Genomic DNA, 16981 nt, shown 5'->3' with positions numbered 1-16981 from the left:
AAGGACGTTGATAGTCAGCTTTCCAAAAGTCGATCAGGCTTAGATAATTTGTTTCACAGTGAACATAGGGGAACTCTTTAGCTGCTTCACTTCAATTTTGGCTTCTGAAATCATATCTAGTTACTTATTTATTTTTATGAAATAGCTCCTGAAATCGTGGAAACTTTAATTTTCGTTTGCCAATGTTATATGAAAGATTAATCCAATATTATTGACATATCAAGGAAATTAATTAATAAAAATGAAGCCATTCGAAGTTACACTTACGACACATTATAATAAAATCTTCAGTGAATTCAATGTACGGGTGACGAAATCAAAACGTTATTCCTTTCCCAAATTAAGCTTCATTTGTGAAATTTTAAAGGAGAAAATAGTCTTACCAAATAATTTCCAGCATAAAAAATTGAAGATGTGATTGTGCCTTTAAAGTTAATTGGTAGTCAATTTTCTTTGAAAAATCTCCAAAATCTGTTAGGTCTACTTGTTTCCAGTGTAAAATGGTATCACAGTTGTAACTGGAATTTCGTTAATAAATAAATTAATTAATATAGCCAAAAACTTTTCAGTGAATATTTGCTTGATTTCATGAAAATTATAACATTTGACAGGAAGAAAATGTCCTATGTACGTACGTCCTAGCAATTTGTAATTATCGTATGACGTGAATTATCCAGTTAGACGAAGTTAATTTTATCGTGTATCATTGTATATGCATATCAAATGTATTTTTATATCTAAATCAGTAAACAATATCATAATATACTGATCGTAACATCAACTTACATCTGAAGGGAATGACATTAGAGTAAAGTCTATCTAATTATAAATATTGATTCCGGAAAAGGACTCGCTATAAGCTGAGCAATACCACGATTGGTTGAAAATACTCTATTCGTATCGATCATATGGTATGTTTAGGTTGAGAGTACGAACTTTTAAGTATTTATCTAATTAATCATTTAATCCTATCTGTCGTTGCACTTAACAAACATTCACACTCGGGAAAATGGTTCCTTGACCGTATATTGACCATTAAAAACGAATACTTTCAGTATCGTACGAGTCTTTGTTGAAACAAGTAGGTAGTATTTGTGTAAAGTTATAGCAATGAGTACGTGATTGCTGTGCTAATGTTAAGATAGTTACTCATTAACCGATGATATTTTACTTTTCTCCTAGTGGCTGCCAACATCGGAAGTGCGTCATTGACCGTGCCTACACATAAATATTACAATGATACTTTGACTAACGAACACGTGCCTGGCAGCACTTGGTTTTGTCTCGAGTGGACTATGCCCTGTGTTAAAAAATATAAACTTCTTTAGTAGCAGATGATAAGAAGCGGTTTTATCATAGCTGTTGTCTTCCATGAAGTCTCAATTTTTAACTGAACGTCAAACAAAGAACTGTCAACTTTCAATACAGTTTAACTTGTAACCGTTCACGACAGGCTTAAGGCAAGTCGGTGGGGCTACAGTAAGTACTTTTAACGTTTCAATACTACTGTATATTTTAAAGTTTCATACATTAAAAAAAATTAGGGTTCTGCCTAAACGTCCTTCTAAATTTTTCTTTGCTGTCTGTTTAGACTTCTGTTATTTTCGTCAATTGAATCGAGTTGAATTATACAAGTATTTTTTTAAATCAATTTTCACTGTATCCATGTTATTGACGAGAGTGACACTTATCTTGTGTAACATTAAGATTTTAGGAACAATGTATTAAAATGACCATTGCTATTGTTAATGGGCCAAATACCGCTTCTACTTTGGATTATTTACAGTAGGAATGTTTCATTTGGTTGATTTTCATTTACGCATTGCAGATATACATATTTTAATGCGTCATTTTTTTCAAATGTGTCACTTGAATATCTATTTGATAAAAACAGCTTTAAGTATGAGGCGATCTGGAAGTTGCATGCAATCTGAATGCTGGGAAATTACATTTAAGGTGTTCGAGTAATAATACCAAATTGCTCTGTGGTGGCACGTTCTCGTACTTAATGTACGGTACAGTGTGGTAGTCGATCCTCTTTCTCTTAGAAAATATACTTTCGAAATAAATGGACAATTATTTTTAACTGTTCAGAGTGCATTTTCAGAAAACAAGCTTTTGTTAATTTCACTGTTACTATTTATCACATACAATCATGTTACTAAAAACAAAAACAAAAACTTTTATAATACATCAGATGTTGCATTTTGATGTTTGATATCTTCACATGATAGATATTACTTTATTTATACTGTAATTTATATAAAATATTCACAAGAATTTCAATCGACATTCAAAAGATTATTTTTAATTATAGAGAATACATCTATATGGCAGACTTACGTTTCCAAAAGCAATTTGAAAGTAATTGTTAAATATTGATATTATTACCGTATTAGACCAATTATTCAAGTCATATTATAATGTATTATCCTTACAAGTCGACGTATGACAGTGGCCAATAAAAGTTATTTTTTATCCTTAGACCTTATTTTGCCAGTACGTTTAGAATCAAATAATTTATTTGGATATGGTTTTCGGTAACGTAATGTTGGTGTTTAAAAAAAGATCTAAAGACCTTTAATAAATCTGAATTTGATTGCTACTTAATATTCATAATATGTTATTATGAATGATAACTTACAGTGTCTCTCACGAAGTGACAGACAATACAATAAAGTAATTCAAAATTCAACACAAAAAATTCAGTCCTTCAATTATAATGTCTGATTGTAAATATTGATGACTAAACATCTTTATTAATTGCAAATTATGCAGTTAAATGCTAATAATGTTAAAGAATTTGATATGTTTACTTCTAGTAAACAAATGAGCAGGTGTTTCTTGATGCTATTTTCGTTTTTGCCAATCATTATTACAGTATTCTTTTCAAAACAGTTGCCAGATTAGATTCAGCTATTACAAATAGATATACTGTATATTGTGATGAGCAAAGCAAGACCAAGACCCAAGTGATCTTGGTCTTGCTTGCAAGGGTCTTACAAGTTTTGCTTTTAAGAATTCTTATGTTTTTCGTAGCCAATTTTACACTGGATCTAAGAGAATAAAAGCTATCTCTACCACTGCCTGTCTTAATGCATCAATAGTAACGGAAATATGTGTTTTTAAATTATATATTGTTCACCTTCATATGAGTTTGATATGATAGTGCACAGAATTACCTAAGTTCAGTACTACATCATTTGTTTTAGTTTTAGAGAAACTTTTCTAATATGTCTTGTTAGTTTGTACCTGCTGGCCTTAGGCAGACAACCATTTCTCGTAGGATTTCACAGAATCCAATCATGGGTTATTGTAAATGAATTAAATGATGGACAAAGTAAATCAGACATAGACGACTCATAGGATTATGCTCTCTGTTGACTTCTACACGGCATTCCAATTCACTGTCATTCTCTGTTCTCCAGGTAAATTCCAAACGAATATGAAAGTTATACGGAGATTGATTATTATTGCTTACTTTCGAAATTGTGGAACAATACTTTCCTGTTTAACGAATATATCAATGTAGCTAAACCGTCTGATTCTGAGGCCTTTCCGTGGTCAATAAAAGCGAAGCGAATAGGAAGAGAAGAGTGCTATATCATTATTGCGTAGATTTGGGGCGCTTCTATGTTACTTTAGATGAGCTTTTTTTTTTTTTTTTTTGTATTTGTTACGCCATGGATTTGAAATGTACGGCGCTTTCATCAAATGTAGAACATCCGTTATTTTGCTCTTTTATTTTAGTTTTTGGATTAAGAGATCCAATATATTTCAATCAAAAATTTTCTTATAGGCCTTATATCTGGAGAACTACATATAGTGTAGCCGAACTCAAACTAAGTTAACTCAGTTAACTCAGTATGATTGTGCTTATTCCGTAGAAAATACGAAAGCTCGATTTAGGGGCCGTTCCAAAATTTTGTGGCCCCTGATCCAAAAACTAATTATTGACCAGGATCGCAATCTTTTGATGCATTTTCTTACTCATTTCTAAAATTCTTGGCCAGGATCTCAATCTTTTGATCATTTTTTTATCATTCCTAAAACTCTTGTTTGTATTTAGTACAGCATGGATTCGACGTGTAGGGCGTTTTCATCAAATGTAGAACATCTTTTATTTTGCTCTTTTTTTTTAAAAAAGAAAAAGGTTTTAACTATTTTTTAAAATTTTAAACTTTGCATCCTTAAATTTTGCGCTCTAGTTACGGGTCTAATCGACCTAATAGGGAATACAGCCTTGCATACTTTTGTAGTTCACAGTTACTGAAACCAAGAAATTTGAGCTAAGTTTATGATGATTTTTCCCTTCCTTTCCACCTAAAAATATTAAGTAGTGCGTGTGCAAATTTCTTGCAAATTGGTCTTGGTCTTGCCGAGTCTTGTAGATACGGTCATGATCTTGGTCTTATATCGGGATCCCTGATCCTGATCTTGGTCTTAGTCTTGCGTGAATGATCAAGACCAGCACTCTTGTGCTCATTACTAGATATATACTGAAATGAAAAATATGAACGAATGTAGTTCGGGAAATGCCAATGAAGTTTCTCATATTTTTTATTCATAGATTGTTTAAATTATCTAGGTGCAACCTACTTTTTAAATGAAGAGATAAATAAAGGAACTTCCTGGATTACTGCCTGCAAGAGGTTATGACAGGTCAGAAGGCCATTGCAACATAGTTACGAGTTCTGAAAATGATCTTACAAATCCCAAATTCTATAAAAGAGAAACATCAGAATACTAATAGATGTAATTTATAAACACTAACACTGTTACCTCTAATCCATTCAAAAGCACCAGAATAATAGAAACATTTATAAATACTAATACAGTTACTATACCCTATCACACCGTTACCACCGTCTATCATAATTTATTTTGATCAATTCTACACTTGTATAACTAGCGTACCATTTAGGAAACATGTTCTCTACATGAAGCACGTTCAAATCGATGATGAGAGATCAGCGTGCATCAAATTCCGTTTCCGTTATCTATATCTTTCTTCACTCATAGATAATTTCTGGTTTATTCGAGAAGTTTCTCAATTACTTTACGATGCTGTGGGACAACCCAAAAAATTTTATTCCTCTGTGTCTTTCGGAGTCGGAGTGACATGGCTGAGAGGAACCAAACATCTAACATGGCTAACTAACACGGTAACATGGCTAACATCTCTTAAAAGTCACGCCTCTAATCGTTTGGCCACTGTTACACGAAAACAAACAATACTAATAATTTGCCTTCAGTTATTTATCTTCGTCAATAAAGTAGCGAGGCTCTATTTTTTGCTACTCAACACAGTTTGGTTTTCTTCTGCCTTGGTATATGCATAATTCTCATGAACTCAGTTTTGGTGCCTGTCTTTATTCGACACACGGTACATGCTCCCGTAAGCTATTCTCTAACGTTGATAACATTTTGCAACAGTGAGTTACCACCATAATTTTTGCACAAGATAGAATCTATTTGAAAGATGGCTGCCATCCACGATCGTTCATTAAAAGGTAGAAATAATCAAGACTTATTTTCGGATCCGTTTAGTTTCTTATATACAGGAATCCAGAATTCGATTAATAACTATTGGTCTATGAGTCTATGAGTCTATGAGTAATTTTGTTTATTGTAATTCACGACTTACATCTCTAAACTGCCCTTGAATTCACTCATTAGTTTTCTATCCGATAATTATGTCATATAGAGTTAAAAAGAATTGTACTATTATCTCAGATTGCACCCGAAATATGCACGATAAATCTTGAATCTCTCCCACTATGTTCAATTTCCGGTGAGAGACCATCGAATATATCACGGTGATGCATTATAAGCTGTCATAACCTCAAGTGTCATACAGCCTCGGTGCTGAAAAAGAACTCTAAACTTCAACAAGTGACGAGCTTACCATCACCAACAAGAACATTAATTTGCCTTATCTCAAAACGAGACAAATTCTTATGTATTTGGTAGAACGTTTTTTAATATAAATAAAATAAAATAAAACTACCTCTCTACATCTCGAATGTTGTACTTACATAAATATTTCAAAAGAGTATTTTATTTAGAAAAATAAAAGACGAGATTTTTATTATACAACATTTAAAACGAATTAAAACTCATTGTATCGGATAAAAATTTAAGAATTGTGGAAGAGGTATTCTGCCTGAATATTATCTACCAACATAGATAGACCTTACCTTGCACTGTATACTTCCTTTGTGGAATTCTTGAATTAAAACATTATAACGGAAAACAACAACATTCGCAAGTGTATCGAATTTTGAAATCAAATTTTTGGGTTTAGAGGAATTGTCTTTGGGGTTAACTTGAATTAAGAGTCGTATATTATAAGCAGAGTTCCGCTTGATCTAAAATGAAAATGACTCTCTTATAATTGACACAGTAATTGAGAATGCAAGTGTAATAAAGTGTCCACTCGTTGAGGATCAGCGACCCCGTTGTGACTCGTGGACATAATGGGTCTAGTACCAGTAATAATTGAGGAATAATTAAGATGTTTCAAGAGACCATGGGTCATGCATGCTTCCTTCATGTGATGTAGCAATCGGTTTATAAGCTTACTTCCTACACGGGGGCGAGACATTGCAAATCTTAGACTTCAGGAGAATAACAGGTTAGTTTCCTGAGAAGTTCTGTGTTAACAACGTATGTTTGTTTCTGTTATTTTATCATATGAGCTTTCATCTGTAATATTCACGTTTAAAAATTGTATTTTATTACGCTCTATATTTCGTTATTTTCTTCTTTATGTATTCCTATTTGGAAGCAAGCAAGAAAAACTAGTTATTACGGCGCTCATCTCTGGTATATAGGGAAGTCGGTTCGATTCCGGGCCGTATGAGATCACACTGTTTACTTGGAATGTTTCTTTTTTCTGTCAAGAGTGGGGGCATGGTGGCTCACTGGCAGAGTGCTCATTTCTGGATCTGGAACTAAAGGTAGCTGGTTCGATCCCATGCCAAGTGAGTTTGTTGTGAACATTTTCGAGTTTGTGGGTTTCTTCGGGTTCCCCCGTCTCCTCCCACCTTTTCATTTTACAAATTCTTTCACCATCATTCACCTTCATTAATCATCAATCTCCTTTAGCCCAACAGGCATAAACGTGAAATTAAAAACTAATTTCTGCCAAGAGTATTCTCTGACACATTTAACACATTAACACGTGTCTTATGAAACACTTTAGTGCATAAGCTCTTTGTTTTGCTCAGACTAATATATCATTAAAGTTTTAAAAATGTTGTATAGGGAAATTACGGAGAAGTCTGAATTATTAAGTATAGTTTGTTACGTGTGAAAGAAAAATTGAGGAGTTCGATGTAATAAGAGTGTAAGTGCCCTTTTTGCATCAAACGCATTTGTGGCTTTTGCCATGCTTTTTTAGTCTTCTGGTAACATTTCAATTCAATATCGGAATAAAATGCTGCATATGACATTGTTTTATGTAAGAAAAACACTACTTAAATCTTCAACATCGTTTCTCTCCAACTGCATGTTTCAGACTTTCGCCCTTATTGCATCAAACTCCTCAAATGTCTTGGAAAAATATTGATACAATTAGTAATATAATTATTTGAATTGTGTGAAATTTTTACGAACTCAACTTCAGATTTTATATATTTGTCTCCAAAGTAGTTTAAAGGTAGATTGAGGAATTTTAGTTTAACACGACATAACATCTTCTTTCCCAGATAAAATATCAACATACACATAAGCAACTCTTATCTGTTGATATGTAAAATACATATATATGTTTTTCCTTCATGAAAGTAACTAGTTCTCTGTTGTATGTAAATATTGCATAATTTATGAATTAAGATTAAATTGTAGAATCGTCCCATATTTCGCGACTACTGTATAAATGCAACGAACAATTATATATATGGAAAGTCGCCCTATGGTGAAAAGTGCATGGTTTCAGAACTAGGGCTGTCCAAAATCGCGAAAAAGCCAAATTTCAAAACGTCCTATTTCAAATTCGAGAGACTGCGGATGATGATCCTTTTCAGCATAAAGGAAGTCACGCATATGCAATCCAAAAATGCATATTTCATTAATGTTCAATTGGTGTACGGACTATTCCCTGCAGAGTGAAATTCCCAGACATGCCATCAACCGAATTTTGAGATATACTCTGACTTTATGATTGGTCCAAAGTAGGCAAACAATAAGCCTTGAAAGCAGTGAACACGAAGGATCGTCAGCAGCACGATCTCTCGTACTCGGGAAAACGCATGGTGCGATGTTTTCTCTCACACTTATAAGTGAAGAAAACGTGAAATATACCATGACGAAATACATATCATCACAGGTTATTGCAAACACAAACAAAAATTTAGCTGCCAGTTCCTAACACTTCCGCCTTCCCTCCGAAGCATTGGATGTCCATTGTTATCAAGGTTTACCTCCTGCCTACTTTGGACCCTTCTTGAAACCAGGATACATCTGAAAACCCTATTGAAAACCCTCTACACCTATTGACAATTGATGAAATATGCACTTTTCGCCATAGGTCCATATACCCTAAGGCATTTTTATGTGAGGAATCACCTCTTAAAGTTTGTCGGTATAGTTCAGTAACACCATATATATATATATATATATATATATATATATATATATATATATATATACGCTGGGTGTTTCAAAACAACACCGACAACGTTTGGGAGGTGATTCCTGACACCAAGATAAGACAAAAAGTATTTTTGTAGGCCAACGTGGGTGCACAAATGTTTCCTTTCGGAGTTATAGGCTGCCGAAAACACGAAAAACTGAACTTTAAAGTCCCATAGTTACAAAACTATGGGACCTACAGTAGTCGGGTCAAGACTTCACTTAGAAGCTAATATGTGCTCTATCCAAAAATACATGTTTCAGATTCTTAAGATACTCACGCAACAATTTATATAGAGGTAGTTTGGCTAAGAGTACTTAATTTGAAGTACTCAATAACTACCTTCATAAAAATTGTTGCGGAAGTACCGCAGGATTCTGAAACTTGGATATTTGGATAGGCCACATACCAGTTCCTCAGCGAAGTCTTGACCCGACTACGGTAGGCCTCATAGTTTTGGAGCTAGGGGTCTCTAAAGTTCATTTTTTCATGTTTTAGGCAGCCTGTAACTCCTAAAGGAAGCACTTGTGCACCCAGATTGGTCTCTACTTTTTGCCTTATCTTGGTGTCAGGAATCACCTCCCAAACGTTGTCGGTGTTGTTTAGAAACACCCTGCATATTGCTTTTCAATATGAATGCAACGTAGTTATATTCCTTGGAAATCAGTGAGTAAAATAGAGAGATAATGAAGAGGGAAGGAAGAAGAGGAAGAAAATATTCTGAACATTCAGAAACTGTAAAAATGCATCTACGGTACTTAGTGCCTCTTAAAACACTGACAAACTGTTATCTTTTGTTTGCCACTGCATTGTTGTTATTTGTTAAAGTTTAGCATCTCTTTTCTGCACCAAGCCTATATGAGACACGGACCTAATTTAAGGACTTTTTCTTTTGCCCGTTTTTCGTAAGTAAAAAGAGATAATGAAATGTAACTTACCACATTAATAGATAATGTTATTCTATACACGAAAATACGATTCGGAAGAATTTGCAGTGTTGCCATTCATAGAAATTACAGTATGGCCAGAATATGAATTACCCAAAAATCTAGGTTAAGGCAGCGACTAGAAAATGAACTCAACGGTAATTAATTACTTATCACGTTGTCTTGGTTTCTTGTTAACTACTTTTTAAATAATATTTGTATTTAGTGCGTAATAAACAGTACAAAAGAAATAATTTTGTAATAAACAGTACATATATTATTTAAAAAGTAGTTAACAAGAATCCAAGACAACATGATAAGTCATCAATTACTGTTGAGTTCCCTTTTCTAGTCGCTGCCTAGATTTTTGGGTGGTTCATATTCTGGCCATATTGTAATTTCTATGAATGGCAACACTGCAAATTCTTCCTATTCGTATTTTCGGGTATAGATTAACATTAGCTATTATTGTGGTAAGTTACATTTCATTATCTCTCTTCACTTACGAAAAACTGGCAAAAGAAAAATTGTTAGCTTTTGTATCATTTTTAGTAGCCTGCCCCCTTTAACGTGACTCGCTAGCCTTGGTGCTACGAGGGTTAATTGGAAGTTCTAATTATCTGCATTTACCTTTTTTAAAGTTATTCCACGAACCAACCCAAAGTCCATACTTTATTTAGAAGATTATTCAATAGCCTAGTTATACACAACATCGTGTTGATTTAAATCATTAAGTAGCAAGGGATATTTGTTAGCGTCAGTTAGACAAACGATAGCGCAGGTAGTGACACCTATTAGCGTGACTGATTGTTATTGTTAGGAATTAGTGTAATGCACACTCTAAGACGTTTGCTTTTTATTATGATGATGTAATGCATACACACATACGTTCACATTAACTTGTATAAAGACTGGTGTCGCAGCTTGGTATTAAAAAACTCAGTTAGTTAAAGTACAGTGTTGCTAGGTCATTAGATGTTTTTAGAAGCCATGAACAGAGACTGCGTCACCTTTCCTCCGAGGTTGGTCACAGATGGGCCAGGGAGTAATGAATATATTTTTTAAACGATGTAATATATCAGATATTGATGTACAGTATGCATAATGGTAAAATGAAACATTTCGACTGTTCAAAATCAACATAAATTAATGAACATTATGAGTCCTTCCAACATTGCTACCCAACATTTACGTTGTAAATCGTCATTTTACTGAGCATTTGCCAACTAACTCACTTGCCAATGTAGCACTTACGAAAAAAATGTGGATCGGAGTGCGAAGTCGAAATTATTGGACAGATGACGATATATTGTTGATTAGCCAACGCGTTTTTCAATTCTATTTTCACAATTATCAATTACTAATCATGTCGGCCATTAATCTACCAAATATGCTGCTGTAAAGGATGTTGATTGGAGATATTGGTGGCGGTGATTAGGGGTCAAAGGGAGGGCAGTTGCCCCCCACTTTTTTGAAGTAACCTATTAAGGTATATAGTTTCATCTAGAAATGTAAAGTTCTTGTATGTATCACTGGCTCATAGAAAAAATTGTGCCATATAATATTTACCGTTGCTTGAGTACGTATTGGTTGTCTTCCCGTGCAGTTGAGAAAGCTACAGGTATTTTGTTTTAATTGCCATCGAAAATAACCCAAAAATTAACCTACTGGAGCACAACAATTCCAGCATACTTTCACTTCTTCTTACAAGGGCTCGATATGTTAGTCAGCCTCTTTGAAACTAATTCAGAGAACATTTCGCAAAAAAAGAAATTTTTTGCAAGTTATTCTTTATTTGCACAAAAATTGACAGTTCCTAAAATGTCTTTTCTTCTTTCTAATAGTAAGGGATATTGATTTAAAAAAGGGAGTAATATGAAAGTAGGGACCTTTTCCATTGTTTTACAGTGTAATATACGAGTGAAGTGACTTCTTTAGGGGCGTACGAGTGTACGTATATACAATCAAATTTAGTGAATTCAACATAATTCTAGGTTTTAGGATTATTTTGTATAACTGGAGTGTGGAGTGATTCTAAGTATTGTGCTTTGATTTGGTCCAAAAAAGTGAAAACTGCTACTAATGGCAACGAACATGTTTCGGGAAATGAAATGAAATTTTTGAGTTTTACATCCCACGGTTATGCAGGCTAGGCTAAAGGAGACGGTGAAGATGAGAAATGAATGATATGGTGGAATAAAGAAAGTGGGAGGAAACGGGAGAACCCCGAGAAAACCCACGCACACGATGTTTGTGCACCACAAAGTTCACTTGGCGGAAGCAGAGATTGAACCCGGAACCCCATGCGCCAGAGGTGAACGCTCTACCACTGAGCCACCGCGGCCCCCATGTTTCGCGAATCTGCAAAAGTAAATATCTCTTCAAATGCAGCACATGCTTGTAGATTCACTGTCTTTCATTTTCTAAGAGTAATAACACATTTAATAGCATGTGTGGAATTAAGAATTAAGTTGTTCACTAATCCCAGTTTCAATGTAACTTCTAAAAAACAAGCCTCATTATTCATTACTATGATTAATATTATCCTTTCTATTTATTTGTTTTACAAATTTGCTATTAAATAATTTGATCACAATTTTTCAGACAGAATTTTAAGATATTCATGAGCAAGGAATCAAATTTCTTCTTACACATTCGTTGTTTAAGAGTACAAAGGGGTAGTACCTACTTCTGTTGCTCTTGTCAATTTACTTAATAAAATATGAAATACGATATACGGTATTTTAACTGAAAATATAGTATCCTATCAGTTATACAACCTTTCATCAAAGAAAGTGTTAGAAACAACCACGGAAACTAAGTTTGATACACAAATATTCAGATAATGTCTTGCCCCCCACTTTTAACGTCCAATCGCCGCCACTCTGATAGATTCCATTGTCATTTATTGTGAATGTAAAATTGACCATGTTCTATATTTCGGGAAACGTGTGGATAGAGAATGTCACAAGGAAAAAGTAATGGTAACCCTCAGCTTCATTTTTGTGAATAAAGACCGAAAACACTATATTTTCGATCGAATACTTGAGGATCCTCTCAGAGATCCCAACTAGAACACAAATTTTATTTTAGAGGATCAATATGAATGAAATGTTGCAACAAAAAATAAATAAATAAATAAATAAATAAATAAATAAATAAATAAATAAATAAAAATAAAAGTAATGTGTAAAAAAGTATTTATTGTTGCTATTCAAGTTAAGTATACCTGAGTAAATAGCTTTATCTTTCTTCTTCGAGCGAGCAATTGAGTTACTTAGTTGTATCCTCGTCGCCATAAGTGCCTTTACATCGCAGTGACGGGTATGTGACCGCGCAGTACTCCAAGGAAGGGATGGTTGTATAAGAATTTGTGATTAATTTTGAAGAGTTTTTATTTTGACTAGGGAATTAACATAGGTGAAGGGAGTAAAGACACAGATTTGAAGCATCAGTTCACTGTTATTCAAGCATCAGTGCACGAAAAGATTCGTATTCTCAGTTTTTCTATTTATTGTTTTATATGTTAAGTTAAACACCACAATATTTATCACTGATATCGCAGATCGTATTATTTTTTAAAATCGTGTTTGTAACCTATTGTCAAAACATTCATCTCCAGACATGATGTAGAGAGAAGAGAAAGAGATACGACATCTGTAATATATGTATATGTGATTCACTAAGTAACTGTAGAAATTAATTAAAGGACACATAAGAGAGCGAAAAGGAGCTCTAGAAGTCTGAACTTTTTAGAAACGTCCTAGATAGGTGAAAATATAGTTAAAAATTGCAGAAGGTATGATGTAAATTACCTCTCTTTTCTTATATTCTAGTATACTTTTTCTTTCACATCCAAACATCTCTATTCAGAATTACGAGATAAAGGCGAAGAGAGAAACATTTCCATTTCAAGAATTATATCAGGAAAAAAATCTTTTGACTTAGACTAGATTCGAACTCGCAACCGTTGAATCTATGGCTCAGCACTCTACCGATTGAGCTAACAACTACTGTTGCAAAAGCCAGATTTCTACAACTACCGGTTGCTGAATGGTGTGTATTAACCAAGTTTGCCGAGATAATTGCTTCATATAGCTATAATAATAATAATAATAATAATAATAATAATAATAATAATAATAATAATAATAATAATAATAATAATAATAATAATAATAATAATAATAATAAAGTAGAAGAAGAACAGAATCTAAAAAGTCACATATGTTGAAAGTTTGAAGTGCAGAGTAAGTCCTAATATGAGATTTTATTAATTATATATAATAAATGTAAGCGTGGTTTATTCGTGTGTGCTACTCAAACTGCGCAACTCACTACCTAGTCCCATAAGGGTTGTACGCATATGGTACAGTAGCCTTGCGTCCTCCAACCGTGAAGAATGTTTCCGTTTGAACCTTTGCGTGTCCTAAGAGGAAGGAGGAGATTGAAAGAAAGAAAAGTGGTTTAGAAATTATGCAAACTTAGAATATATCACGAGGTGAGGTGATATAGAATTCAGCGTGTCTTTCAGCTACTACTCTATACAAGACGTGCATCTACGACTTAACGTGGAACCCGAACCACACGACTCCTGACGGGAATCGAAACCCGTATCACCTCCAGTTCTATCATGGGAGACACAGGAACATGTAAAAATAATCGAAAATTTCTTCTATCTTTCTGATAAAGAAAACAAAGTTGATACCAGATATAAATAACGAAAAAACATATGAATTTAAATGTAAAATTTGAGTCCAAAATACCCACTTATAAACAACTGCTGAATTTTAGAAAATAAAGACATGTAAATTGAAGTTATGTGATTAACTTGGAGCTTCAAAAACCAACACCCAGAAACCGCCGTGTAAAGTCTAATTGATGCAAATTTTTTTATTGCATAACTTGCTTTGGGCTAGGCGGGGAGTCCGCCCCCAGACGCTTGCATTTGCTCATTCTCCGACCTCTCACTTCTCATATCCCTAAGAACTCTGATCTTAAGTGGTTTCGAGATATGGCTATCTTATTGTAACAATTTCAACTCCCAACTTTGTCTTCCTGCTGTTTTTCTTCTAACCGTAATATATATATATATATATATATATATATATATATATATATATATATATATATATATATATATATAACGCTGAAATACATCTTTAATCAAGATGTTTCTACTCTTAAGGGATTTTGGAATATGGCCATTCTATTTTACCAATTACAATTTACCAGTTTCTAGCTTTTTTTCTATGGAAAAATGAAAAAACGCAGAAACACGTCTTTAATGTCTAGCTTAAGCGGTTTGGTTTACTTGCAAAACCTAAACACCAATTTTCATTCCTGGCGGGAGCTCATGTATTTCGAATTCCACGTTAATCAGTAGGTTAACGTTTCATATAGCTTCGCTACTGAATGGGACGTTAAACTCAAAATCAACTCAACCAATTTTCATGTCAATAACCTCAAAGATTTTCGAGTTATGACCATCCAATTATAACAATTATAACTTTACCCTATTTTCTTCCTTTCTAGGGCAAATATCATAAAAACGCTTACATACATATCTAATTATTTTAAATGAGAAGTCCATATACCAAATTTCATGTCGTTAACACTCAAAGATTCCAAGGTATGGGCATTTTAAGATAATTGCCACTTCTCTTTCTCCCTTTTCCCTTCAAATTTCCAAATATTCTTCTTTTAGTGGGACCTTACATTACAAATCATATGCCCTTTCTAAACTTCAAGTTTCTAGCTTAAGCGGTATGGCCTAGCGTTGATCAATCAGCCAGCCAGAACTTGTTATTTTATATAGAAAGATACATAATAAGCAAATTAATGACAAAAATATTACTACAAAAGCAATATAGCAAAGAACTCACATACTGTGTTAAAATATGTAGATATCATTCATTTGGTAAAATTCATAAAACTAAGGGCACAAGCTTAGCGTACGCGCGTTTGGCGTGGGAGACCCAGGTTCGATTCCCGGTGGGAGCTCATGTGTTTCGGATTCCACGTTAACCAGCAGGTCTACATATCATATAGCCTCGCTGCTGAACGGGATGTTAAACTCAAAATCAGCTCAGCTCTGCTAAGGGCATAAGCAGCGTGGACCTACGGCTTTTTGGGTCCAACCACAGATGACAAAATTACACCAATATTGCTTTACAATTGCTGTAAATCTCCCTGCTTTGGAAATGAACGGAACTTGACATTCGCTTCACCAACTTTTCTATTTCGTGTGTTCATTTTAAAGCCGTACACAGCGCATGAGGGCATTGCTAAAGTTTTCAAAGTCAATGTAAGAAATACAGATGAGTTCTATTTACACAATGTGTACAGTAGAAAATATTCAATAATATTCCACATAGAAAATATCATACACAACAGTGTGTAAGAAATTCATAAAATGTTTAAAAATCAAAGAAAACATACTTCAACACAAATGCAATTAAAACCTGACTCTGAGAGCGCAATAATGTTATCTTGTTCGAAGGGTCAGTGATTTTGTGTCGAACTGGCTGAGCGTGGGCTCACCTTGTCTTATGTTTTGCAACATTGCTCTTGGTCAAGTGGTTTATTGCTTGTGCCTTTAGGTATTTGCCCTAAAGCTATACAGCGAGTTGTGTGCTTTCTTCCTTCCCTGCCCCTGGCTGGCAAAAATATCATTTGCTTTTCATGCATTGGGATAAGGGGCAAGACACCTTGCGACCTTGAAAGGTAGTAACATATAAAATGATCGAAAACGACAACCGATGTTCATTTCGAGGTCGCTGAGATGGTTAGGCGTAAAGCTATCAGCTATTTTCTGTTAGTGATTTCTTCATATACGTCTACCAAGTTAACGAATCAGTGATAGAACGTTCACCTCTGGTGCTTGGGGTCACGGGTTCGATCCCAGTCCCCGCCAAGTGAACTTTGTGGTGGATAAACACCGTGTGCATGGGTTTTCTCGGAGTTCTCCCGTTTCCTCCCACTTTCTTCATTCCACCATTTCATTCATTATTCATCATCACCGTCTCCTTTAGACTAATCGGCATAACCGCGGGACGTAAAACTCAAAGATTTCATTTCATTTCATTTTCAAGTTAACGAACCTTGACTTATCTACGTACAGTGGTTGGTTAGTGTGTTCTCGATGGCTATTTTTACTTTTTCCATGATCATCCCATACCATACAGTATTTTTTGTTTTGAAAAAGCTTGAGTCTTCGTTAAACAACAATGCTTCTTTTTTTCTAATCATGTTTTTTAGTATTATCCTCTTCATTCTAACTAATTTAAATATTTTCAATAATTCAGAATTTAGACTAAAAATGTTACAATGATCAAGAATTGTATAAGAAGAGGAGCCTTCATTTCTAATCATTGTCATAACCGGAAGGGAAAACTTATAAAAAATTGATATAACT

The 16981-nt window shown here is 34.1% G+C and overlaps 1 protein-coding gene across 2 annotated transcripts in view; it reads left to right on the top strand.

Annotated features, from left to right (window-relative positions):
• The window catches only part of LOC145686579 (putative ATPase N2B), an 84564-nt gene that overhangs the window by 19425 nt on the left and 48158 nt on the right, over positions 1-16981 (top strand). Inside the window, exon 1 of one of the 2 annotated variants that reach the window (XM_081760016.1) lies at positions 1291-1479. The exons of the other annotated variant lie outside the window; for it this stretch is intronic. The gene's annotated coding sequence lies outside the window, so the exon portion shown is untranslated. Of the gene's footprint in view, positions 1-1290; positions 1480-16981 lie in introns of those variants that run through there. 2 annotated transcript variants of the gene reach the window in all.

This window comes from Thermobia domestica, chromosome 5 (assembly GCF_964235325.1).
Source record: "Thermobia domestica chromosome 5, izTheDome1.hap1.1, whole genome shotgun sequence".
NCBI lineage: Eukaryota > Metazoa > Arthropoda > Insecta > Zygentoma > Lepismatidae > Thermobia > Thermobia domestica.
The sequence above is the reverse complement of the archived record's forward strand: the minus strand, read 5'-3'. Positions and strand labels throughout refer to the sequence as shown.